Source organism: Chlorocebus sabaeus, chromosome 14, assembly GCF_047675955.1.
Source record: "Chlorocebus sabaeus isolate Y175 chromosome 14, mChlSab1.0.hap1, whole genome shotgun sequence".
Classification (NCBI taxonomy): Eukaryota; Metazoa; Chordata; class Mammalia; order Primates; family Cercopithecidae; genus Chlorocebus; species Chlorocebus sabaeus.
In genome coordinates, this window is record NC_132917.1 from 60363635 (window position 1) to 60389806 (window position 26172).

Below are 26172 nucleotides of genomic sequence, written 5' to 3' on the forward strand. Positions count from 1 at the left end.
AGGCACTATAAATATGCAAATTTCTAAGAGATAACTGTTTTCAGTGGTTATGCCTCCAAGTAGTAAGGGAAACAGGAAAGCCAGAGCTTCCTACTTTCAAGTAATTCGTATGTTGGTGGTGCCCCCTGCTGCAATCATAGGTTGTCCAAGAAAGGGAGAATAAAATTCAGAAGCATTTAGATCTGGTTAATATGTGAAATAAATGCCCACTTCCCCTGCTCCAGGAACATCCATACCTGAGTTCAGAGTTCCTCTCGTCAGCCACAATTCCACTTTAAACATTCCTCAGCCTAAAATCTGGAAGATTTGCTTTTATCTCAAACCCTTTAAAGGTGCATGTTACACAGAGATAGGTTTAAAAAAAAAAAAAAAAACTCACCAAGATCCCAAACAGCATTTTCAAAGAATGAAATGTTTTAAGAATTTCCTAGAGGTTACCTAATGATAACAAATTCTGAATTAGAAGAATTTCCTGCCACTTACTAGGACATTAAAACAGAAAGGGAAAAGTTAGTGTTAACAGCATGTACAGATATTACACAGCTTTAAATGGCTTTATCTATTAAAGGAAAATTTTGTGACCCATTAGCTTATAGTGTAGACTGGACATTTTGATATTCAAAATAAAATGAAATAAAATAAATAAAATGAAACAACCAAGTTAGGCACATTGAAAAAGTGATGGCCATAGCTCTATAGTGACTCTATTACCGATTTTCATATTAAGATGGGGGGGGCGGGGGGTAGCTGACAGAACAGAATAATATGATACAATTCAGACCTGTGATGGTCTATTGAATACATAATATGCATTTTTAAATTGCCTGAATATATATTCACATGACAGAATCTAATGGGTTGAGGAGGAGTCCTTGCTCTTGATCAAATCATAAAAACTGTTAAACCTTGTCTATCACATCAAATCACATACACTTCTATTGAAATTGGGTATTTTTTTTTTTGGTCTTATTTAAATTCTAAAGTGGAAATAGATAAAAGGAAATTAAACCTACCAAAAGAAACTCAGGTGTACATTAAAAACTCTAGATTCTGAGCCACCAAGGCAAGCCTTGATGAAAGACACTCAAGTTTTTCTGTTAGACTCACCTCAATCTTCCCCAAGGCCCCACGCTCCCTAATTTTGCTATTTTTTAACATCAGTTTTAGGAATATAAGCTCTCTCCTAGTGTAAACATCTCACCGTGGCTACATACTGAAGTTTGAATTTCAACTTAGCTCTGTACTTCTTTTCCATATTCAGATCTTTACAGCTACAACAAAGTAGAGGACTGAGGAAATTACCTATGTAATTTCAGCAATGAGCCTGCCTTTATCTGCACCATCCAGGAATCTTGTATCCTGTGTGTTGCGCTCTGACCTGAGGGCCCACGAGGAGAGAAAGGAAGAGAAACTGGTGGATGCTTTTACCAGGCAGAACTAATTAGAAATAGATCCTGATATTAAAGGTACCAATCCTTTCCTTACCCAAAACTTACACAAGTACCCATCACTCTATATGATGAGGAGAATTTTTAAACCCCTACTCCAGGTTTTACTGCCACAGAAGGTGAACTGTTAGAAAAAGAAACCAGCATGCACAAAACAGCAGCTGGGAATGGAAGCTCCTCTTTCCCAGAACCCCTGCCATATATGCTCTGTCGCTCACCTTCTAGACACTCCGTACAACCATTCAATCTATTGAATCAAGAGACTGTTTGATCTTATCTGCATCTGTGAGCTGACTGTCAACCTGCTTAGGCTGCATATTAAATCATCTATAGTAGCTGTATCAAGCTGGGATGATCTGTTAATTCTAAATTTATTAACCCTTGGAGTGCAGTCATCATGTTTAATCTAGTGTAGCCCGCATTTATTTTACACGACTAAATCCTTCTTTAAGATATGGCTGTGCTGTAGGTTAAAAACAGCTAATGTGGGTTTCATTATGATAACTGGGGGGAGAGACTGTCTGAAAAATACTAGCGTGGCTACCCTTACAGGCTATGGATGTCTGATCCCAGGCATTCTCCGAGGCTGAGGTTTGCCTGTAAAATGAAATTTTCTCCAGAAACAGTTCAGTCTCTGAAAACAATGCAAAAGGAAAAAGAAGAGGGGGAAGAAGAAAGGGAAGGAGTCCTCTAACAGATTTTCAATGGTCCAAAGCCAGAAAGACTGATTTCCAGCCAGTGTCAACCCCTCATGTAATGCCTAAGGAATAAATTTCCAAAGGCACACACCTGGAAAAAAAACCTCAACAAATTCCCCCAGTAAGTCAAACTTCTGGATCAATAAGGATCAACTATTGCTGGAATGAATGATTTTTCACCGCCCCCCCCAAAGAAGAACTCTAAGCAATTAGAATTATAGGTAGTCCTGCTAAAGGGTGGGGGGGAATATTCGTTTAATATGTTAATCTGTCTTCAGATAAAAAAAAAAAGATATCCATCTCTTCTACTTGCCCATTACTGATGTTATCAACATATTCATAGCTTTTCTTTCAGACACAAACTGCTAGGCATGCTCCCTTTTTTGGTAACCACGTGCCTGATATCTCTCTAATGTAGCCTAATAACAATTTTAGCATTCAGATGAAGCGATTTCATTCTGTGACTGCCTTTTCTATTAGATTTGATTTTGAGAAGCCCCAGTGGGTGCCTTCGAGGCAGAGATCTATCTGTGAGGCTGCTACCGACTCAATAGCAGCCTGGGCTAACCTTGACCTTTTCCGAGACCCCGCTCCATCTGGTGCCAGCCTGCTTTCCACCACCCCCCCCCCTCCTTTTTTGCTTCATAGTCAACATTGATCAAGGCAGAATGGAGCGCCTCGTCTCCTGGAAGGGCTGGGCAGACTCAGGAGAACAGCACATTTCAGTATATGGAAATGATCAAGCCTCTTATGCAATCATAAATCTACATAGGAGTCTTGTGATTTGATATTTCATTCACCTCCGAAGATTTTTTTTCTCCCTCCCAACAGGGATTTATAAGCTCTGTAAGAGCTCCCGGACAACGGCTTTCCCCAACACCTGGAAATTATCAAGCTTCCTGCTTGCTGAATGATGCTAACAGCTCTAATGCTGCAAATTCATTTTTAACAACTCACTGGCTTTTATCTAGGATTTGTGTGTGTGTGTGTGTGCATGTGTGCACATGTGCCTTTCTTTAAGAAAAATCTACCAAAGAAATGGATAGTATCAAAGATACCAAAATCAAATCTGACTTGAATATCCTACATCTTCACACCCATCCTCATTATCTATTTCTAGATAGATGGGTTTCTCCATCTCTGAATTCTGACCCCTTTTTTAACCATCAAGAGGGGAGAGATAAAGAGGGAAAGAGGAAAGTCAGAGAAAAGAGACATAGAGGAGAGAGAAACAGATGGAAAGATGCCAAACAGAGAGAGGTAACGATGTAACACTTGAATGGAGCTTGAAATCCTCTTCTCCCCTCCCTAGGCCACATTCCTCCTTTCCCAAAGACCCACACGGACGTCTGCTTCTCCAGATCACCCACTAGAGTACACAGATGCCTCCTCTGCCCCACACTCTCTTTCTTTCCTCCTCTTCTCTCTGTATCAGGGGCTGGGTGGTAAAGAGGCTGACTGAGGGGGAGTCACGTGGGCAGCCCGTGGGCAGCGGCGGCAGCAGCTCAAAAGAAATTGACTGACTGGCCGCTTGGGCGCATTTCAATATATGGAAATGACCAGAGGCTTCTGCAATAAATCAGCACTCAACACTTTGTCATTTTTCTAGTTCTGCTTCATTTTCCTATTTTCCTCTTCTCCTCACAGAAGCCTCATTTCTTGGATTTTGCCTTGCCGCGCCTCTTCCCACTTCCAACCTACACCCTCTCCAAATCTTGCCCCATCCTTCCATCTCTCCCCATCACCGCACGCCCCCACCCCCGACACACACACACACACACACACACACGCACGCGCGCGCGCGCGCGCACACACACGCACACACACTCTTTCTGTTCTCTGGCTCCCCTGTAATTGGAAACATCCGGTCTACGACGATTTTTTCCTTTTCTTTCCCTTTCAAAAAATTTTCCGACAAAATCAGGCAGTATTTGCTGCCCTGCCTCGTATTATCTGCGACAAGAGGCGCCCAGGATGAGCTCACGTAATCCCCAGGATGGGAACCTCAAGCTCCTTATGATAAAGAAAAAAGAAAAAGACCAGGATCCTCATTCCTTACCCCAGCCCCCACTCCACCCTCAAGGAGTTCCCTTAGCAAACTTAAAAGACTATCAGAAGCAACTTGTGCCATGCAATGCCATGGAGAGTGCTGGGTGGCTAGCCGGAAGAAAAGGGAAGGGTGTAGTGGAAATCTACGTGGGTTTGCAGGTTCCTGCTTTTCTTGTGCAGAGCCTCCGGTGCCCTCCACCTAACCCTGCCCCAATGCCTCGGGTCTTTTTTGAACTAACGCTGTGCGTCTCCGCAATCTGCAATTACTCTGGATGTTTCTCAGGAACTAAACGCAGCCTGAATTTCGTGGCGCGTGCAAAAAAAAAAAAAAAGCGAAATTAACAAAACCCCACCACCGCGCTGTTGTTTTTTCCTGGGGATTTTTTTTTTCCCAGTTCGGTTCAAAAGCAAACGCAACCTAGCTTCCTCCACTCCCTCCCAGATCCTACTTGAGATCTCTAATCTTTCAACTTGGGTCTCTCTCTTGTCTACTGGGCAGCCTCTCTTTTTTTTCTTTCTCTTGAATCTAGGAACAATAGGAATGTAAAGGGTCAGTGGGCATCACCCTATAAAGCTCAGAACCTAATTAATTTTATTAAAGGAAGATCTGTTTATGCAATATGACAGCCTTGGGGAATTAACCATTTGAGGACGCAGACGCTGTTGAGTCACCAGAGATTCCATCCTCACATCATAAGCTTATACTTCCTCCCCCATTTGATCCTGAGCGGCACCGTGATCCGGGTCTGGTTTTTGTTTGACCTTGTGAAGAGCTTGTCTGAATCCCGGGGTTCTGCACAATTGGAGGGACACCCGGAAAATCCATATATTCCCATTGCCAGACAACAGTTGAAGTGCTCACCCATTCATAGTTTGTTGTAGTGACAGCTCAAAAGCTCTCACTATTTGGAACTGGTGGGGAAGTGAGGGGCAGCGTGAACCTCTGGTGCATCCTAGAGTGGATATTTGCTTGAAAAGACTCTACTTAGAAATCACGTTCTATGAAATCTAATATGCCTTCTCAAGAACGAAGGAAAATGTAACCGTTTTTAAGTTGTTATTTTTTATTTTTTCCTGCCACTCTGGTAATTTGAAATACATTTTTAATAACCTCCTGGAAAAAGCCAATTTAATAGTTCAGACATATTGTTCTTTGACTTAATATCCCTGTATATTCCTTAATTGCCAAAACAAAGTTTATTTCATTTACAAGGGCTAACTTTATATCTCCTAGGAATTCTAATGTCATAGTCTCATTTTTTTTATATCATCACCTTGGATTTTGTTCAGCATGGATCTAGAAACGTATAGCATATGTATAGAAATAGATATGATAAAATATTCAAGAGCTCTCTGAAGGAAAATGTGCTTGAAAATAACCCCCTCTTTTATGGAATTTGTTTTGATTTAGATCTATAGATAGTAAAAAGAATGAAAGAAACTGTGAATTACACTGAATCTAAGATGTTTATCACTTTAATATTACACTTCCTAGCTTCCATGTTACAGAGCTTTAGGAATAGTCCCCAAACTTTCAGATTGAAGCTCTGCCTTGTACGGTCTGAGGTTTGTCTGGAAAGACCTGCCAGCACATGCCAGCTAAAAATGAGTGTCAATTAATAATAATAAAAAAGCTCCCTTATTTCTACACTCATGTAATTTAACAGGTTTGGAGAGGAACATAGGACGACAACAGTTGTGAGAACATTCCAATATATGCAGTTCTAACAGCTTTCATTCTAAGACGCCAAACCTTCCGAAAATAGAATGTCTTAACATTTCTTTTTTATATTAAAAGTCCAATCTACACTTCACATAAAATGTTTTTTTATCACAAAAATATTTGTCTCTAACAAAATGCACTTTTTGTTCTACCAAAAAAGCAAACATCTTGAAACAGATTCTCCCAGCTTTTTACAGCTCCCCATGGCAATTTTCTGTACTATTTTCAACTGCCCCTCCCCCATATAAGACACTTTGAACACTGGAATAAAAATAATTACTATTGAAACACTGAACTAGAATGCCCTGTTTCCCAGTATTGCTAACAAAATCTCTAATTCTCAAACTGCTCTCTGATGGAACTAGGAGAATTGGGGAACTTACACTGATATTTCTAAGTGCAGTTTGTTGTTTTAAAAACATATTGTACTGATTAATAAAAATGTGAAATAATTTGAGTTACAAATTTTGAACTACAAATCGCCATCTGCTCAAATGGGGGAAAACCAAAAATTGCCGAATATATTTTCTCACCTCTTTTTTTTCATGATAACATAAACAACATTCCTGAATAATTTAAAAAAGAAACTGACTACACTTAATGCATTTTTATAGTTCAACAACTGCCTGGTGAGTCCACCTTCTCAAACGTGCAATTATTTTTTTCGTAATTACTTACATATGTTCTATCAAAAGATTCAGGTTCTAGTGCTTTTCCCACATATTGTGCAAATCTGCTTAGCTTTGTTTATCAGGACTCTAAGTCCCTGGGTTGATATGATAGACTGCATTGTGCATTAACCCCAATTTGGTCCTCGGTGTCAACTATGCCAGAGACCTGTAAGAACATTCAAAGTATCCTCTGGGGGCCGGGGGCCGGTGGGGGGGAGGCGGAGAAAAAAGCCTCCATGAATCCAGACTTGCAGGGAAAAGCACAACTATCAAATAGATATATAGATACAAAGAATTATGATAAACAATTATCTTATCTTTTTGTGGGAAAGAAAGTAGGTACGTGGATCTGCCATCCAGGGCTATTGAAAGCAGTTGCTGATGGTCTGGCATCCAGGACCCAGTGGAACTTACTATTCCCCCAGTAGAAGAAACAGCAGAATACAGATCATCTAGGATGTACCAAGTTGTAAGCATTCAAGCGATGAAGATAATGAGCCAGGAGCCATTAGTACAGGGGGTGTAATAGAAGATCTGATGGAGAGGTAAGTGTCCTGTTTTTAAAACCATATCCCAGGCTTCCACATGACAGATAATGCAAGTTGATTTTCAAGCATCCTAAAAATAAAGAAATCCAATTCTATTACTCACAGAATAATATGATGTATTTTTCTTTCGTTTTTGTTTTTGTTTTTGTTTTCTTCTTTAAGAGAAGAAAACTCTGACTGCCCAGGGAGGAGGGGATGCCTCATTTTTCTTATAGAGAGACATGGGCACCATGATCAAAAAGCCAGAACTTCATAAGTTGTGTCTACAATAATCATCCTTTGCCAGGGGGAGGGAAGAGTGAGCCAAATGATGTCATGTTGTCATGCCTATCACCATCACTGTTCAGTTTCAGTTCAGGTAAAAATGAGGGTGTAAATTCCCAGGCCCCCAGAATGATGAGGAAGTTGCTTCATCATGTTGGAGTTGGGTAGAAGAAAATGAAGAACTAACTGGTCAAAAAATGCTTCCAGATGACCTTGAACATCAGCTGCTCTTTTTCTACCCAAAGTATATTTCCTTGAACATGGCACTGCTACTTTTGTTTTGATTTGTTTTTCATTCATAAACAATCTCCCTAAACGTATAGAATATTGAATACTGTGTATAATGTGAAATAGGCAGGTCCCTTATTAAGAGTCAGCTCAATACCAGGTGCTTCTGAGTATCAGAAACCTGTGTCAGATGTTGAGGGAACCGAAGACAAGTTAACAACAAGAAAAGGTCCATGTTGTGGAATGGGTCAGAGTCCAGGGGAGGGACTCACATACAAGTCTGACTGGGGAACAGGCAATAGACAAGAGGTCAGGGAGGTGTCCCAAAGCGGGAGAATTTTCAGCTGCTGGGGAGGAATGAGTAGGCCTTTGCTACATGGGAAGATGTGAGAAGAGCACTCAGAGTGGAAGTCCTGGCTGACCCGAGAGCAAGCGGCTCGGGCAGGCTTGGTGAGTTTGAGGGCTGCAAGTTGCCTGGTGTAGCTGAAGCACAGTGGCGTGACAGGAAGATGTCTGCAAAGGGAGGTTGGGGCAAGTCTGGGGAGAACCTGGAATGTCATTATTCACAGTCTTGACCTGAATCTGTAGGCAATGGAAAGTCATGAGAGGTTTTGGAGTAGGGGTGGTGGGTGACACACTCTTTGAAAAAATTGAAAGCTGGAGGCAATTTAGAGAGTGGCTTGAGGCAAGTTGTTCTCTGCCATTCAACTTATTTTTCTATTTGCCAATCTGCAGAGGAAGTGGCCCATATGCAAATGAAGTGATTTGGATCTCACCAGGAATGAAATATTCACTATCTTCTCCTCCATAATTGACGATGATGCTTCTGACAGTGATTTCTATTTACATACACAGGATGGCTGAATCTTCTCATAGAAAGTCTACTCTTTGAATGCTTCTATATTTGGACTGTCTAAGAACCTAATTCATTCTTCCCTGTGGGGGCCCCAAAAGTTTTTACCTCTAACCCTTACCCTTTCCCTTGACCCAATTTGCCAAAAGGTAGGACTCAAATTTATGAAGAAAATCCCTTTTCTCTACCTCTAGAAAGAAACATTTGAAGATATCTAAGCCTTCCCACTATACAGTCATATTCATTCAGCATCCACTATACACACAACCTTTTGCTGAATCTTCTTTTAAAAAATGAACCCAAATAGAGATATTGAGAAAACAAGGATGAATAATATAAGCCATTATAAATTTTTAAATGTTACCTAAAATCAAATGACTAAAGAGTAGCAATTGCTATCTGTTAACTGGTTGGATGGTGAGCTGGTTTTTAACACATCCCTGGTGCAACAAAGCTAAGTTTTGTAAATTAAAAATCCTTTAAAATTAGATTCTGTTTTTACAGGGCTGGAGAGACCAACTTACAGAACTTTAACCATGAAGTTTCATGGCTTTTGTCTTACTTTTCTAGTTCTATCCAGTAGAAAATAACAGTATGAAAAATGGGACACCATGCTGCATTTCAAATAGCCTTCTGCTAATTAGAAAATTACCCTGTATCATCATAAGGGCTGCCAGCATTGTTTTAATATGGCTCTGCTAATATACTGAAGGCCCTAATTTAAAAATCTTGTATCTTGGCTGCTAAAATCACTGCAGGCTGAATCTTGTCATACAGGAGGAGATTTTGTTTTTCAGTCCTGGGCATGGAACATAATTGGTGTCAGTTTTAAACGCCTGGAATGTGTGTGTGTGTTTAGAGGGGTGGGAGGGTGGAGAGACAAAACAATTGTCTTTAAATGCCTTCTTCTTAGCACACCTTAGCTGTGATCCCAGATCAGAACCTAGTTCTCTTGAGAATGAAGACTGCTTTGACATGTTAGTAAGGAAAATCTCAAGTAACTCAAAAATTTCTCCTACAGGATTTAGTTAAAATATATATTTGTGTTAGATTTAAACAAAGGAATTTCTACTGTAGGTTTACAAGTGTCTGTTAAAATTGTTTGTGTTGTTTAAATAAAATCTCTTAATAAGAATGAGCAAAATGTGTGGATCCAGTTATATAAACACATGTTCACATACATATCAGCAAATTTTATGTAATACATAGAAATATATAGTACATGGGAAGATATCAAAATTGAATACCTATGGTATCAAAATTGAATACCTATAGTCTTACTTTAGAAAAATGTTAGGAATATCAGACTTAAATTCTTACTTCCAGTCTTAATTACGACTTGGTATTATTTTTATATTCTTCCCTATTTCAACTATCAAACAGTAAAAGCTTTCATTTGTCTTACGTATCAGTGTCTTACACCACAGTGTCAAGGCCAAATGCCAAAGAATCATGGCACGAAAAAAAATACCTTTCAGCCTGAACCTTGAAACATCAGGCTTCACTTTATCTGTTTAGGGTATTATTTTAATGTAAATTGGTACATGCATATGATATTACTCAAGGGAAGAGATATTCATAAATAGCTATATTTCTGAGATTTAACTCAGAAAATTAGTTTTGGTCTTTTATTTTTATCTTCTTTTGCTAGCTGTACTTTCAAAAATAGTTTCTCTTTTAGACAACTTCTAGTTCAACTAAAAAGTGATTATACCCTTGAGTTATTCTTATTTAAATTACAGGCCCATAAGCATTGCTTTTCATCCTTGGCAAAAATTAAAAAGTATCAACTTAAAATGTAAAAGCATCTCTATCTAAGAAACAAGTTTAATAGTTTGCAGTATGTGGCAATTTGAGTGTGATGACTACTTCCAAGCTCTGTAAGCATTCATTAGCTTAGTTTCCTCCCGTTAGCTTGCAATAAAAATAATAATATTTGCCATTTAGTAGGGGCTTTTCACCCTCAAAGTGCTTTACAGGCATCAAGTGGTTTATTTATTAATAATCTATGTTTCTGCTTAATAAACTAGGTTTCTGTTTACAATCAAAGGGAAAATGAGAAAGTGTTCTGCTTACAATAAGTAAAGGAGTTGCTAACAGACTATCAAATTATGTATTTATTTTGCCCTACCCATTATTTTAAAATAACTTTCTCTTAGCCAATTAAAAATTTCAAGGTCCTAGGCAATGAAATAAAGCAGTCTGTTTCATGTCTGTTTTTCTAATTTGAAAGGAAGTAGGTAATTTTCAAAGTTTTTACCCCCTCAATTTATTTATGCAAAAGGAAGCTTGGTTTCAGATACTACAGATTAGACACCAAAAGAGATTTATCTATTTTCATTTGTGTTTATAAGAACATAGCAGATCCGTGCTGGAGGTAAGGGAGCCTCTGGAACCCCTAGGGTATCAGCTTAAAGGCCCTGGGTTCTATTCCCACCTGAGTGGGAACCGTAAGCTAATATTTTAAAGACCTAAGGCCTCCAGGACATTTGAATTTTGCTTCTTGGGCTCTGGCTTTAGGGCAGTGGTTGGATGTGGGCAGGGGTTAGCCTGGCCCCAAGATAGGTAACCTCTACAGAAGAAATCGCATAAACTGGCATGGGGCTTAGAGCTTAGATGACAACTATAGACTCAGAAATAAGGCCACTTCCTATAAAACCCCATACTGTTTTTCAAATTGACCTTCTCCATCCATGATATTCTGTTCCCTGAAAACTAATGCTTAGTTGAAACTACTTATGATTCTATTTTGACTTTACCATCCAGAGTTCTCATGAGGAGCATTTGAAATGTTGCAAGTTTTTGGAGATTTCTTTGAAGCGTCACAGAATAAAAGGAAGATAGAAACTGGTTTACACAGAAGTTTAAAATGGCTCATTGTCCTGCAACTTAAATACATAAATACAGGAAACATCAGAAAGCTTCAACACATTAGGAAACTGTTCCAGTCATGCCCTGTGCTATCTTGTAAGGCTTACAGGTAATTATGATAATAAGAATATTACCAGGCCAGGCGCAGTGGCTCACGCCTGTAATCCCAACACTTTGGGAGGCCGAGGGAGGTGGGTCACATGAGGTCAGGAGTTCAAGACCAGCCTGACCAATAGGGCAAAACCCTGTCTCTACTAAAAATACAAAAATTACCTGGGTGTGGTGGCACACGCCTGTGGTCCCAGCTACTCAGGAGGCTGAGGCATGAGAATCACTTGAACCCGGGAGGCGAAGGCTGCAGTGAGTCGAGACTGCACCACTGCACTCCAGTCTGGGTGACAGTGAGACTCTGTCTCTAAAAAAAAAAAAAAAAAAAAAATCACCACACATATTACCTTACGTGTGGTGATACTTTATAATCTTTACATTATTTACACACATATACTTTTTCATTTAAGCATACTTTCTTTTCACATTGATTTCGGCTTGTTTGCTCTTTAATATTTTTTGTTGTTTTTCTTCTAACTGATAAGAATGGGGTAGGGTAAACATCACCCTAGCATGTTTGCACAATGCTGCCTTGTTATAATTAAGTGTATTTTTCAAAGGTCTCTAAACCAGTCGTAGAAATTTGCTCAGAGCTAAGCTTGGAATGTTAAAGTCTGATCCTGCAAGCGAATTCTCTCAAACACCATAATAACCTGAATTTTGGGCATTTAAAAATATGCACACATGAAACATAAACTCTCCAAGAGGATTTCTGTTTTACAAAATGATTTGGTGTGCCTCCCACTCTTATTTATGCGAAGAATAGATGTGTTCAAAGTTAATTTTGGTCTTTTTAATGGTTGAACAGAAGCCCTGGAGGCAGAAATAGGACTTGTGATTCACCTTCAGTTTAAAAGCGCTAATTTCTGCCTTCTGGGTGCCTTTATAACAACTTGTCCCCATCTTTGGCATCAAAAAGCAACTTTCGAGTGAGAGGGGAGGAAAGGATAGAGGGAGCCAGCCCCCTCTCCCAGGATACAAGCCTCCCTTCTGACGCTGTCTGCGAAGGAGGCTGAGAGAAACAATTTGCAAAATATCCACAGGCGGGACAGAGGTGGAGATGCACCAGCATTTAACAGCTCCTTCTGAGAACACCCACTGAGGTCTGTCTCCTCCCACGGAGGGCCTTAACTCACCTTTACCATCCCTGTAGAAACAGAAGACTAAGTAGGTAAGGGGACCCACCTCTCTCTCTATAAAAAGCCATTTGCTGCCTCATCCCTTATCTCTTTCCAAAGACAGCAGTCATAAAATAGCATTGCAAAGTTGGGCAGGAACGGGAACAAAATTGCAATTCAATTGCTTTTTTTTTTTATGTTTTGTAAAATAATGGCAATAAATTAAATAATCAAAATATTTAGCTCTACCAACTGGCTTCTGCCACTTGTTCAGTGACTTCTTTTCATGAGGAAGGTTGCTTTACATACCAATAGGTGTTTTAAAAATTATCTCAATGTGTATTTAAACGTGCTGCACCATGAAGGTCTTCTGGTTTTTTCAGTTGAAATTAATATTTGCTAATAAAAGAACTGTCAGGTCTTTGAAGTAAACATTCATTGATGTACCCAAAAGAACAGAACGTTGCCAGTTTTTATTTGCTTGGTATCCCTCTGCCAGAGTCAGTCAGTTACCCAGCAAGGCTGCAGCTCTGGCCACAGCCGGACATCAAGCTCAAGATATGATGAAGAGCCACCTCCTTGAACAAGGAACATAGAATATTGAATTAATTCATTTCACAAGCCCTGTATGCTCCTGGCAAAAACAAAGACACTGTGTGGGCTGGATTTTGCATTTACTCATAAAGTTTAAGGTGTTGGCTATAAGAATGACTGTCAAAAGGCGATTGCAGCATAACCCATGAGAATACAGGGGGGAGACTCCGGAGGAAAAACTCAATCTCACACCTACTAAATTTTCATACCTATTTCAGGCATAAATGGATTCTAAAATTTTGTGGCTTTAAAAAAAAAAAAAAAAGTTCTGTGAATGCAGCAGAAACTGCAACATTGAAACATTTCACTGTGGAGATCTGGAAGGACAGATCGGATTTTGGAGCTGACCTGGGCATGTTCATGATCACAGTCCAAATCAAACATCACAGACCGGATTATCAGCCAGGAGCAGCGCCCCTGAAGGTCCCTGTGTTCTGCCATGCGACAGCTTTGCCTGCACCTCAAGTTCTCTTCCCAGGCCTTCTCTTCTGCCTTTGCATTCCTACCTCAGGAAGACCCATAAAATAATTGAAAAAACTGAGATTTTGTAATACTTTTCAAGGATTACCAAGTCAATTACTGAGAGGGAGAAAAATAAAAAGGAAACAGTTGAGCATCGCATACTAGGGCACATTCAATTCAAACAGCTCCCAGGGAGTTAAAATTCTCTCTATATGGTGAACAGTGTGTGCTTACATGTCACTGGCAAGCCCACAGCAGTTTAAGGTAATATTTTGGTCAGCAGGTGTAGACCCCAAATGAACAGTGGTTTAAGACCTGGATTGCAAGAGGCAGGCATGTGCTGAAATTAGAAAAGCATTCTCAGGCTATTATTTAACATTCTACATATGTGAGATACAGAATGAAAGAATGAGAATTATCTTAAAATCCCTGCTAAAGCAGGGCCTGCTTTCTCAAGGCAATCTCAAGCTTTAGTAGTTCAGACGGATTCTCTAGCTGACAATTAATATTAATGGGTAGATTTCACAATGTGGCATTATCACACGGGAGATGGGTGGGCACACCATCTGGGTTTTGGCAGGTATTAGATGTAATCAAAGGGATTACTTGGCTCAGGGAGAAATAGAAAACCTTGGGTTTGTTTAGTCTCTTTCCTCTTTTGTTTGGACGCAGCTCTAGGTGTGCTTAACTATTTTCCCCCTTGTTCTTTATTTGTGGTCGGGAACATCTCCAGGGGAAAACACAAAAACAAAGAGATGGATGGACAGCCCGCAATGATAGTTTGGATATGGAATCCTGACCCATTTTCCCTTCTTACATAAAACTCACCAAAAATTTATTGAATGCCTACTAAGGGCAAGGAGCCTTGCCAGGACATCTCAGCTGTAGGGCAATAAGATGTCAGCACTCACAGGTCTATTTCTGGATGCTTTAGAATAGGTAAAAGGGTATACTGAATCTCCAAGGAGAATATAATATTTCTTGGTCTATCTTTGCCCCTTGCCCACCATGTACCTCTATACACACACACACACACATACACACACACAAATGTTACCTGCAAGATTAAAAGGTGGATGCTAAAAGGTAGCATCCACCTCAGATTTTAGAAAACAGTCACATAATTGAATTGCTTATTGGAAAGATTCAATACAGTAGACCAAGGAACCTACAAGAAGGTATACGTGTTTATTTTCAATAAAAATAAATGGAAGTCACTGATTGGTTTACATTCTTGGAGGAGATAGGTGACAAGGCATTCTTGAGGTACCAGAACCCTGATTGCTGCTGCAGGTAACTTGTGAATTTTAGGTTCAACTTTTGCTCTGATGATGAGTGAGAAGTTGGCTTGCCACCAAGACATTCCAACTCATGAGAAAAACACTTCTAATCCCCAGTTTCCCTACCCAGGACTGTTTTGCATCCCACAGATAAACACCACCCTAACACACAACGATACTGCCATTGTTTCATATTTATCACATGCCCAGAGAAAACAGCAGTAGCATAACCTCAGGCTGGATGGTCAAGCTTGTGCAGACAGCGGCCCTCCTCCACGCCTCCTCCTGAGCACACAAGACCACAAAAGATCCCAGGTTCCGTCAAAATTGTTTCTGGTGGAATGATCTTGTCCCAAGAACCCAAGGTGTGGGAGGTATATACTTAGCCACTTAATAGATGACAGTGATTAGCTCCGAACTTTCTGTAACAATAGATCAAAGATTAAGCAGTCCCATTCGCATTTTAAGGACCTATTTCATCTTTACCTTCTTTCTCATGCTACGTTACTCCACACGCAGGGCACCCCCTAACCATCTCCCCAAACAGACAAAATAAACTCAGCTGGCACCACTTTTTCTTTCCCAGCCCACCCCCCACACCTAGTTCCAGAATCTTTTCGGGTGGAACAGGTGCATGCTCCATGCCTTATGGGAATCTTTATAAAATTTTACTGTCAACAACATAACTACATATTCAAGTGCTCAGATCAACTTGAGCCCTTAAAACTGCAGAGCCCACTACAAAACCCACTAGCCACACGTGACCACCTAAATTCAAGTTTATTACAATTAAATACACTTTAAAATTCAGTTCTTCAGCCACACATCAAGCAATCCACGGCCACGTGTGGCTAGTGGCCACCATATTGGCCAGTGGAGACAGAACATTTGCATCATCCCAGTAAACTCTACTGGACTGCGGGACTAGAGGGTGCCAGGACATGAGAGGAGGGAAGTTTTCCTGGACCCCTGCAGAGCTGCGCTTGGAACAGCCAGGCCCAAACAGCTCACGAGTTTGCAGTCAACCTAAATGGGTGTCTCCTCTGCACCCGGGACACCCAGGCCCTATAGCCTTTCAAATAGAGAATCAGGGCAGTGCTGCAAAACCTCCACAGTGCGGAATTCCGGGCTAATTCTTTACAGAGGTGTGGAAGGGGAGGAAAGCTTCCTGGGCAGGCCTTTGGGGTCGTCCCCACGCAGGCGCTTGTAGCCACCCTAGCTCGCGCCTGCCGGGCTTTGGGGTGTGAGAGCGGAGACCGGAGTCGGGTGAATGCCTGGTCGGAGCCGCCCGCGCCCCGCGTCCTCTCTCCTTGTCCTTTAGCACAAGGGCGAGCAGCGCAGGACAAAGAGTCGGGCGGCAGCTGCCCGGTTCGGCGCGCAGAGGCGGCCTCGGCCACCCGGGGCGCCGGCCGCCTCCACCGCCCCGCGGGGGAGGCCCAGCGTCCGCCTTTGTCTGTGCCGCCACTGTGGGCCGGGTCTGCAGGAAGCGGGCGCCATCGTGCGGCCTGAGCTGGACACTGCGCCCCCGGAGGCGCGGAGGTGCGAACGGCCAAGCGTGGTTCCAAGCTCCGCGGGAAGGTTGGTGTCATCGTGGCCGCGACTGCTTGTACTGTTGCGGTGCGTTCTCTTTTGTATACTAAGTGCTATGTGAACACAGAACCACTTTTAATAAAGGCAACTGAGCCGGCGCCAGCAGAAAAAGTAGAAGAAGATGGACAGACTTGTCTATGTACAATGAATAAAAATACCACGATCAAGAATATTTAGTGATGTAGTTGCATGGAATATATCTGGAATGTCACAAAATAAAGTGGTTACCGTACCTGCCCTGGTGACCTAGGAGGGTAGCTCATGACTTGCTTGACTTTTGTACCATGTGCACATATTACCTACTCAAAACCAAAGCATTTAACAACTTAAAGATATATTAAATAAAATGTGTCGGCCAGACGCCTGGCTCAGCCTGTAATCCCAACACTTTGGGAGGCCGAGGCAGGAGGAGGAGATCAGCCTGGCCAACATGGCGAAAACCCGTCTCTACTAAAAATACAAAAATTAGCCTGGCATGGTGGCAAACGCCTTTAATCCCAGCTACTCGGGAGGCTGAGACACTAGAATCTCTTGAACCCTGTAGGTGGAGGTTGCAGTGAGCTGAGATTGCACCACTGCACTCCAGCCTGGGCAACAGAGTGAGACTCCATTTCAAAAAAAAAAAAAAAAGTCTTCGGTATGTACCATATGCAAATGTTGCTGGAGCCAAAGGGAAGTAAATGCCAAGTCCCTGCCTTCTGGGGACCCTGAGTACATGAACAACCCACAAGTCACAGAAACGAAATTAAACCATGTTTCAAAGGATGCTTGGTCAGAAAGAGGGTTTTTTGTTTTGTTTTGTAATTTTGTTTTTAGCTTGAATGACCCAGTTCAGCAGGTGAGGCTTTTGCAGTCTCGGTGAGGACAGAAAATGTCTTTGTTGTCCTGACTCCGTTGGCCAAACTCTTCTTACCATAGAATAAATTCCTCTTACTATGTTTGTCTCAGAAAATGCTCACCCCGGAAAGATAGCAGAAAAGTAGCATTTACCCTTTGGCTTATTTTAGAAGCCATGGGTAGAGTTGAAGCTCTCAGAAATGATGTTCTGTCTCCTTCCAACCCAATCTTCTCTCCTAAACACTCCACCCCATCCTCTAGCCTAAGTCCAAAGTATTCCAACAAATTTAACCTAGAGCCATGTACCAAGTTAGAATTGATTACATTTAAGCTACTTCCAATCACCAGAGCCTTGATTCTGTGGCATATCTGCAGAGTTGGGCCTTGTTGTGGATGGCCCCCTAGAGCATTTAAATCTGGCCAAGGAGCCAAGGTAAATGCACTGAACCAGTGGAGCTCTTCCAGGCAGGGACAGCACTATCATCCTTTTTGTGATCTCCTCCCAACACCTCCATCAGAGCCTGGTAGAGTACCTGGCACTGTATTAAACTGAACCCTAAACTTGTTATTTATTTACCCTGGAAGTGCTCTGCAGAGTCACAGAAAATGTTGAGGCAGAAAGCTCAGCACTCCTGAGGTTGGGCTGGAAGGAGTGTAGGCAGCAGGGCTGCCTTAGGTGCTTAGAGAGTCTCTCCTGATGATAAAGTAGATGTAATCTGCATGCCAAATGGAAAAAGCTAGAGTCCTAACAGCAGGGAGAGCAAAGGGCTGGGAAAGCCTCCCCCAAGAGGAGAAAATTTAACTCGGCTGGGAAAACATGGCTTTGGCCTGAGAAGGGAATGTGTGTATTCGCATGTGTGTGCATGTGTGTGTGACAGCATGCACATGTGTGTGTGAACATGCACACGTGTATGTGGCTGGGTCTGTGCAGTCAGCATTCAAGAACCCTGTTTCACCTGCCTGCTTGGAGCAGAGCATCTGATACAGGGATCAGGAGAGCAGAGGAGAGAGCCTATTGAGTCACAATCCTTTTTTTTTTTTTTTTTTTTTTTTTTTTTTTGCCATTTCCCAGACACAAAACTGGACCCTTGAGGACTAATTTATAAACAATAACTTCCAAAAATGCAAGACCTAACCCCAGTCCCTATCCTAGATCTCTGATGAACCTCTGAGGCATGAACAGGAGGGCCCTGGCCAGGCAGCAAGAACATTAGTAGCATTTCCCTAGCAGTGGGGAAGGCAATAGAGATGTATCTCAGACTTGCACGAAACACGAAGTGGGTTAGCCGGTTTTCCTGTTTTCTGTAGAATCAGGGCAGATGCATCCTTCCATGTCCTCTGCTCCTGCCATGAGTTCTCTCTTGGACCTGCCTTGATTGTCCAGGGTCCTGCTTCTGATGGGGTAGACAAAAGAAATCAGGAACAGTAAGGAGCCTACTTCTTGGGAAAATCTGCTCAGCCAACTGGAATGTACTTACAATCTAAACTGCCCACTTGGGAAGGGGGACTAAGTCAACTTGTAGTGTCCATTTATTGAGTACCCATCGGCGTCCTGTACCGTGCTGGGCACTTTCAGGCAGGGTAGCATCTTCCATTTTATCTTATTGGAATTTCTGTGACCCAATGAGGGTGGCAATGAACCCAACTCCCTCTGTAACTCCAGAGAAGACAGGATGTCCACAGGACAATCCGTGTTTGGATGAACAGTGTCCTCACCAGCTGCTTGCCAGTCAGGCCTTAGGCTTTGGTAAGCAAGTAGATGCCTCTTGCCTCAGCTGAGGCTTATTGGCCATGTCAGGAGCCAGAGACATCCTCTAGTTCCTTAACCACGCCCTATACCACCTTCCCTTCTCTCCCCTCAAAAGAGAAGATTGGCGCCATTGGCTCCTTGAGGAAGACTTTGGCCTCCATGTGCGTGTGTGCTGTGTGTGTGTATTTGTGTGTGTGTGTATGTGTGTCTTCCCAGTGGGGAAGCCCTTTGCACTCTCGATGGGGATCCATGAAGCTTCTCAGCCTTGCCTTGGGCTCCCCCTGGGCTCCTGGCTCACGGGAGACAGAGGTTGGTGAGAATTAATTGTGAAGTGCATTGAGAGGCACAAATGAAAACCAGTCCCGCGGCGGAGAGATTATTACTGTTGGCAATTTGGGTTTTCTAAAATAGCTCTTAGGATATGACTGTGGCAGCCCAAACCCCAGAGGTGAGCTCAAGGCTGATAGATTTTCAGAGCAGCCCCATTTTGCTCCAGTCTCCGGCTTCCCTTCCCTCCAGGGCGGGGGTGAGCAAGGCAGAGTGGGTCGTGGGCTGGGGAGCACTGTCCCCTCCAAAGGCTGCTGATGGGAGGGCAGCTGAAGGCTGACCCCACGTTCTTGAAAGAAGGTCCCCAGACTTCCCGGCATAATTTCCTTCTCACTTCACTGTTCTCTTCCCTGTCTGAAATGGCAGGTGACCTACGAGGGAGCGGTGTGCAAATTGATTTGGAGGCGATCAATGGCTCGGGGCGCGGCCCCGGCTCGCTGCCGTGTCACTGATCCTCTCCAAATCGATTCACACACCATTCCTCCTCAGCACACCTGCCATGTCAGATGGAGAGGGACGCATGAAGTGAGAAGAAAATTACGTGTTCGTTAGGCCGCCGCCACCTCCGCCGCCGCCGCCGCCTCTCCTGTCCCAGCTCCCCACCACGTTCCAGTCTACTACCGCTTGCCTCGCGAGACTGGGGAGCCCTTTTCCATGCACGTGAAGAAAGAATCCAGAGGGTGATGGAGCCGCAAATACTCTTGCACCGACACCACCACACTGACAGCCTTTAACTCAGGCAACTAAAAGTTGGCCCTCTCCATAACACATGGCTCCTAGAGCTTCTTACTCATTTACTCTCTTCAAATTCCACTGGGGACCAGCTTATAAACAGTCAACTTCCTTGATGGGCCCAGGGTCACTTGATATTTGAATTTCATTAATTTGAATTAATCCACCCATCCATCCCTCCCCCCACCCTGTCATTCAACAAGAAGTCAACTCTGTGGAATCCCCACTGGGTGTCCAGCAGTGACCAGAGTTCAGTCCTGCCCCTCAACATCATGAGTCATGACCAGAACAATCTACTTTGGAGAAGACAAAGTATGCTCACAGGAAAGGAAGCAAGGAATTAAATTCACAGAAAGAGTTCTTTAGCTATTTAAGACAGAACTTGTTACAGTGGTCAGTCCACTAATCACTCATTACTAGTCAGCTAGGGGCTGAGAGGGTAGTATCAGAAGGTGAATACACTGAGATGCTAAGTTTTTTCACAGTAAGACTTTCTCAATGAAGGAAGCAGTGCATTTTACGTTCTGGTGCAAGCACCTCCTGGACTGGCATGTTGAGGCAGGCACGGCTTATCTATTAGTCACAGTGGGCACAGTGCCCAAGCCTCAGGATACACTTACGGGTTGTGGTAGCCGAATAATGCCCCAACTCCCACCAAAGATATCTACATTCCAGTTCCCAGAAACCATGGACATTACATAGCAAAAGAGATTTTGCAGATGTGATTAAATTAAGGATCTTGAGATTGGGGAGGTTATCCTGGATTATCTGGATGGGCCTAAAATAAACACAAGGGTCCTTTTAAGAGAGAGGCAAGGAGTTAGAGAAACAAATGTGATGACAGAAGCAGAATTCAGAGAGTCAGAGAGAGATTTGAAGATGTGAATCTGCTGGCTCTGAAGAGTCCACAAACAAAGCAATATGAGCATCTTCTAGAAGCTCAGAAAGGCAGAAGCATTCCCACTTTGTGCCTCCAGACAGAACCAGACCTGCCAAAACGTTGATTTCAGCCCAGTGAGACTTCCAATCTCCAGAACTATAAGATCATGAATTTGTATTGTTTGAAGCTGCTAAATTTGTGGTAATTTGGTACAGCAGCAATAGGAAACTAACACAGGGGTCAACAAAAAAAATGTTTTATTTTCTTCTCAGAAGAAAAATAAATACATTTTTAGGTCAAAGAAAATGTTCTACCATAAAATCCTAATATATTTCTCTTTATACCAATGCAGTTGTAAAACAGAATTTTTGATTTTTTTATGCTGGGTGGGGCCCACAGAGACAAGGTGCCAAGGGTCCATGGAAGTCCGGTCCATGGAAGTCCCCATGTAACCGTGCTTTGACTAGCAGTGATCACAAGGAACCCTCTCCCCACAAAATTCTAGAAGGATAAGAAAGTACACATCTGATGTATAACAGAACAACCCATTTGACCCCCAGTCGTAACGCAGCCATTCTGTAAATCCTTCAAAAACCAGCATTTTCAAACAGAAGTTAAGTGTGCTAAATTCATTTGCCAAAGTACATCCAAGTGACTTATTTAGAATAAGGGAGGGTGGGTCTGCTTCCTTCTGTCTCATACAGTCTTCAGTTACACAGAAATGGTTTCCCTCAAGATTAGAGGTGTTTCCTATTTATAACTGAGGATTCCTTTTCTCTGAAAAGCTCCCTGGAAGATTTCTGGATGACTTGGAAACCAAATAAACTAAAAGTTTTTAACAATCTTTTAATCCTGCTTTTGTCTCTCTTGAGCCACTGAAATCAAGATTCTTCCACAGGCAGAGAACCAAAGTGATTCCTCTCAGCAAACTCTTTGACTTACTGTCCAGGTTCTGACACATTCCTCTGCCAACAGCAAATAAGTGAGAATGCTTCCAATGAGCAGTGGCATCTCTTCTCATTTGTAAAAGGGAGTGTCAGACTGAAAATAGTGGCCAACTGTTTTAACCCAAAAAGCAAGAATTTCAGGCCAACTGCAGCCAAGTGGGCTATTCTTAGCTATGCATAGGAGACTGGGAGGTCTCTCTGTGGGTTGTGGGTAGATGGTTCAGGGTTTGTGACTTTTAAATTGCTCTTGAAAATGTTTAAAGATGAACAAGCCCCTGCAGATCACATTCATCATGGATACTTCAATTCTATCAGACCTTCATGGCCCTTCTCAAACATCAACTGGTTTTTGAGGTTTCCCACCAATAACTCAGGAATCAATTTGGAATGATTCTTTCCACTCCTGGTCACCCATGACCCCTTTGATCAGTACTGTATTTATACTTGGATGACATCCTAAGTGGCACTTGGATATTACTTTTGCAGAGTCCTCACACGGTCTTCATCCACCTTGAGTTGTCAGAAGTATTTGAGGTAACCGCTTTTTCCTCCTTTTGTTTCTAGACCTCTGTGACACATACTTGCCTAGTTTTTCTCACACGTCACTGGACTTTTTAAATTCTTTACTGATTTCTTGTTCTCTAACAAATCTCTAAATGTTGAAGTACTCCAGGGTGCTGTCTTTTGTTCTTTTCATTCTCTGTCCACCTCTCTCCCTAGATGATCTTATATGGTTCCATGATTTTATGAACCATGGCTTTGTGATAACTGCCAAATGCTACCCACAGCCTGAACCTCTTCTCTGAATTCTGAACTCATATTTCCAACAATTCACTCAACAGCTCCACATGGATGTTGTGGCGGATATGTAATTTGTCAGCTTGGCTAGACTAAACTACATTTTTCAGCACTCCCTTTCTTATACGCATGCTTCTTGGCTTAAAATGGGGTTATATCCTGATAAACCCATTGCAAGTATCATAAATCAAAAATGAGTCTAATATACCTAACATATAGCTGCATATACCTACATCATAGCTTAGCCTAGCCTAACTTACATGTGCTCAGAACACTTACATTAGCCTACTTACTTACTTATATGTTTTTTAAAGACAAGGTCTTGCTCTTTCGCCCTTGCTGGAATGCAGTGGCATGATCAAAGCTCACTGCAGCCTTGAACTCCTGGGCTCAAGCAATCCTCTTATCCTAGCCTCCTGAATATCTAGAACTATAGGCACCAGCTACCACACCTGGTTTATTTGTTTGTTTCTTTCTTTCTTTCTTTGTTGTAGAAACGAGGTGTGACTTTTTTGCTCAGGCTGGTCTCAAACTCCTGGCTTAAAGCAATCCTGCAGCCTTAGACTCCCGAAGTGCTGGGATTATAGACATGAGCCATTGTGCCCAACCTACGTTAGCTTATAGCTGGCAAAATCATCTAACACAAAGCCTCTTTTATAATAATGTGTTGAATTTCTCATGTAATTTATTGAATACCATACTGAAAGTGAAAAACAGAATAGTTATATGGGTACCCTAAGTATTTTCTACTCAATATGTATTGCTTTCACACTATCATAAAGTCAAAAATCATAAGGAATTCTGTGTTCTGAATGGGCTGGCAACTTTTTTTAATAGAGTAAAATAAAACTAGTAAGTCAAACCATCAGACGTAAGGGACCATCTGTGTATTTTTAGTTAGGATGGGCTACAAAGGTTATTCCTGGGAGATTTTGGAAGGTCACAAAGGCAGTATCCACTTTATAGCTCACAGATATTATGGCTGATCTGCTGACTCACTTCATTGGTGTGAAGCAGCAGTTGGGCCTGCAACTGCACTATCTTCCCTGGGATCTTTCTTCAGCTTTTCTGACTCTTGAATCTGGTGTGTGTTTAGATCCAGGACAAAGGGCCCCAGCTTCTGCAGGATATATCTATCTAAGGGTTTTATAAACATATATATATATGCACATACTATATATATATATGCACATACGTATATATACACACACATACATATATATATATGTTCTAGTGGTTCAACTTCTCTGGTTGAATTCTTGAACTCTGAGAGATATTGATTTCTAAAAGGCATATCAAGCTGGGTGTGTGGCTCACACCTGTAATCCCAGCACTTTGGGAAGCCGGAGTGGGCAGATCATCTGAGGTCAGGAGTTTAAGGCCAACCTGGCCAACGTGGTGAAACCCCTTCTCTACTAAAAATATAAAAATTAGCCAGGCGCAGTGGCTTATGTCTGTAATCCCAGCTACTCAGGAGGCTGAGGCACAAGAATCACTTAAACCCGGGAGGCAGAAGTTGCGGTGTGCCAGATCCCACCACTGCACTCCAGCCTCGGCAACAGAGCGAGACTCTATCTCAAAAAATAAATTAATTAATAATAATAATAATAAGATAAAAGGCATCTCAAACATCAAGTGGCCCAAACAGAATTGTTCCATGACTGCTCCCTAATCTGCTCCCCAAAGTTCTCCCCATCTCTATAAATGACAGAAGGGAAACTGCAAGTTAATTCACCAATTGGTCCTGTTAGCTCTATCTCCAAACTACATTACCAGGGTAACTGCCTCTTGCCACCTCTACTGCTAAAATTTATTCCAGCTACCACCATCTCTTACCTGGGTGACTGCAACAGTCTGTCAGCTACACTCACAGTTTCCCCTCTTGCCCTATTTACAGCAGCCTATCCTTCACACAGTAACCAGAAAATCTTTCTGGATCTTAAATCCAAACCCTTCCTTTCCCCTCCTTAAAACCTTCAATACCAGGCCATGAGTGGTGGCTCATACCTGTATCTCAACACTTTGGGAGACCAAGGCAGGCAGACCACTTGAAACCAGGAATTTGAGACCAGCCTGGACAACATTGTGTTGCCCAGCTCTACAAAAAATACAAAAATTATCCAGGATTGGTGGTGCACACCTGCAGTTCTAGCTACTTGGGAGGCTGAAGTGAGAGGATCCCTTGAGCCCTAGAGGCTCAAGTCCAGCCTGGGCAATGGGGTGAGATTCTGTCTCACAAAAAAAAACCTTCAATATCTTCCCATTGCAATCAAAATATAAATCCAGAGTCCTCCAAGGTCCTATATATTTTGACCCCTCATGCTCCTTGGGCCTCATTTCCCTGCACTGTCCCATTTATTCTCTATCTTTAGGTACCCGCACTCTCAGACATGCCTGTTCACACCCTGGAGCCTTGGCAGCAGCTGTTCCTCCTGCTTGGAACGCCCTTTCCTCAAGACCTCACGTGGCTCCCTCCTCACTGTTTAGACCTCAACTTAAATGTCACCTCCACAGACTTCCTCTCCACTCTCACTTTCTCAGTTATCTGAGTAAGGTTTCTACCACATTACTCTAATTTGTCTTTTTCATAGGACCTCATTGTACATGAAATTATCTTATTGATGTATTACCATTTTGTGTTTCTGGAGTGTCACCTCTGTGGAATGTAACATCTTTGAAGGCTGGCAATCTGTCTGGTTCACTGCTATTCTCCAGGAGCAAGAAAGTGCTCTTGCAGGGAATAGAAGCATAATAAGTACCTTTGACTATTTCTTATGTTGTTCTCTAACTAACTGGTTCAATCTTTTCACCTTTCCAGTGATAGTTTACACACCTTGGAAATCAAAACCATCTTCAGGAAAGGGAGACCTTACAATCGACACCACAGAAAGACAAAGAATCATTAGAGACTATTCCAAACAACTATACACCAACAAATTTGAAAATCTAGAATGAATTGATACATTCCTGGATACATACAACTGACGAAGATTGAACCATGAAGAAATGGAAAACCTCAACATGCCAATAATGAGTAACCAGATTGAAGCTTCCCAACAAAGAAAAACCCAGGACCTGATGACTTCACTGCTGAATTCTACCAAACATTTAAAGAACTAACACCAATTTTACTCAAACTCCTCAGAAAAATTGAAGAGAAGGGAATACTTCCAAACTCATCCTACAAGGCCAGCATTTCCCTCCTACCAAAGCCAAGCAAGGACATGATGAATAAAGAAAACTACAGGCCAATATTACCAATGAACAAAGGTGTAAAAACCCTCAACAAAATAGTAGAAAACCAAATTCAACAACACATTAAAAAGATTATTCACCATGATCAGGTGGTATTCATCTCAGGGATGCAAAGATGATTCAACATATACAAATTAATAC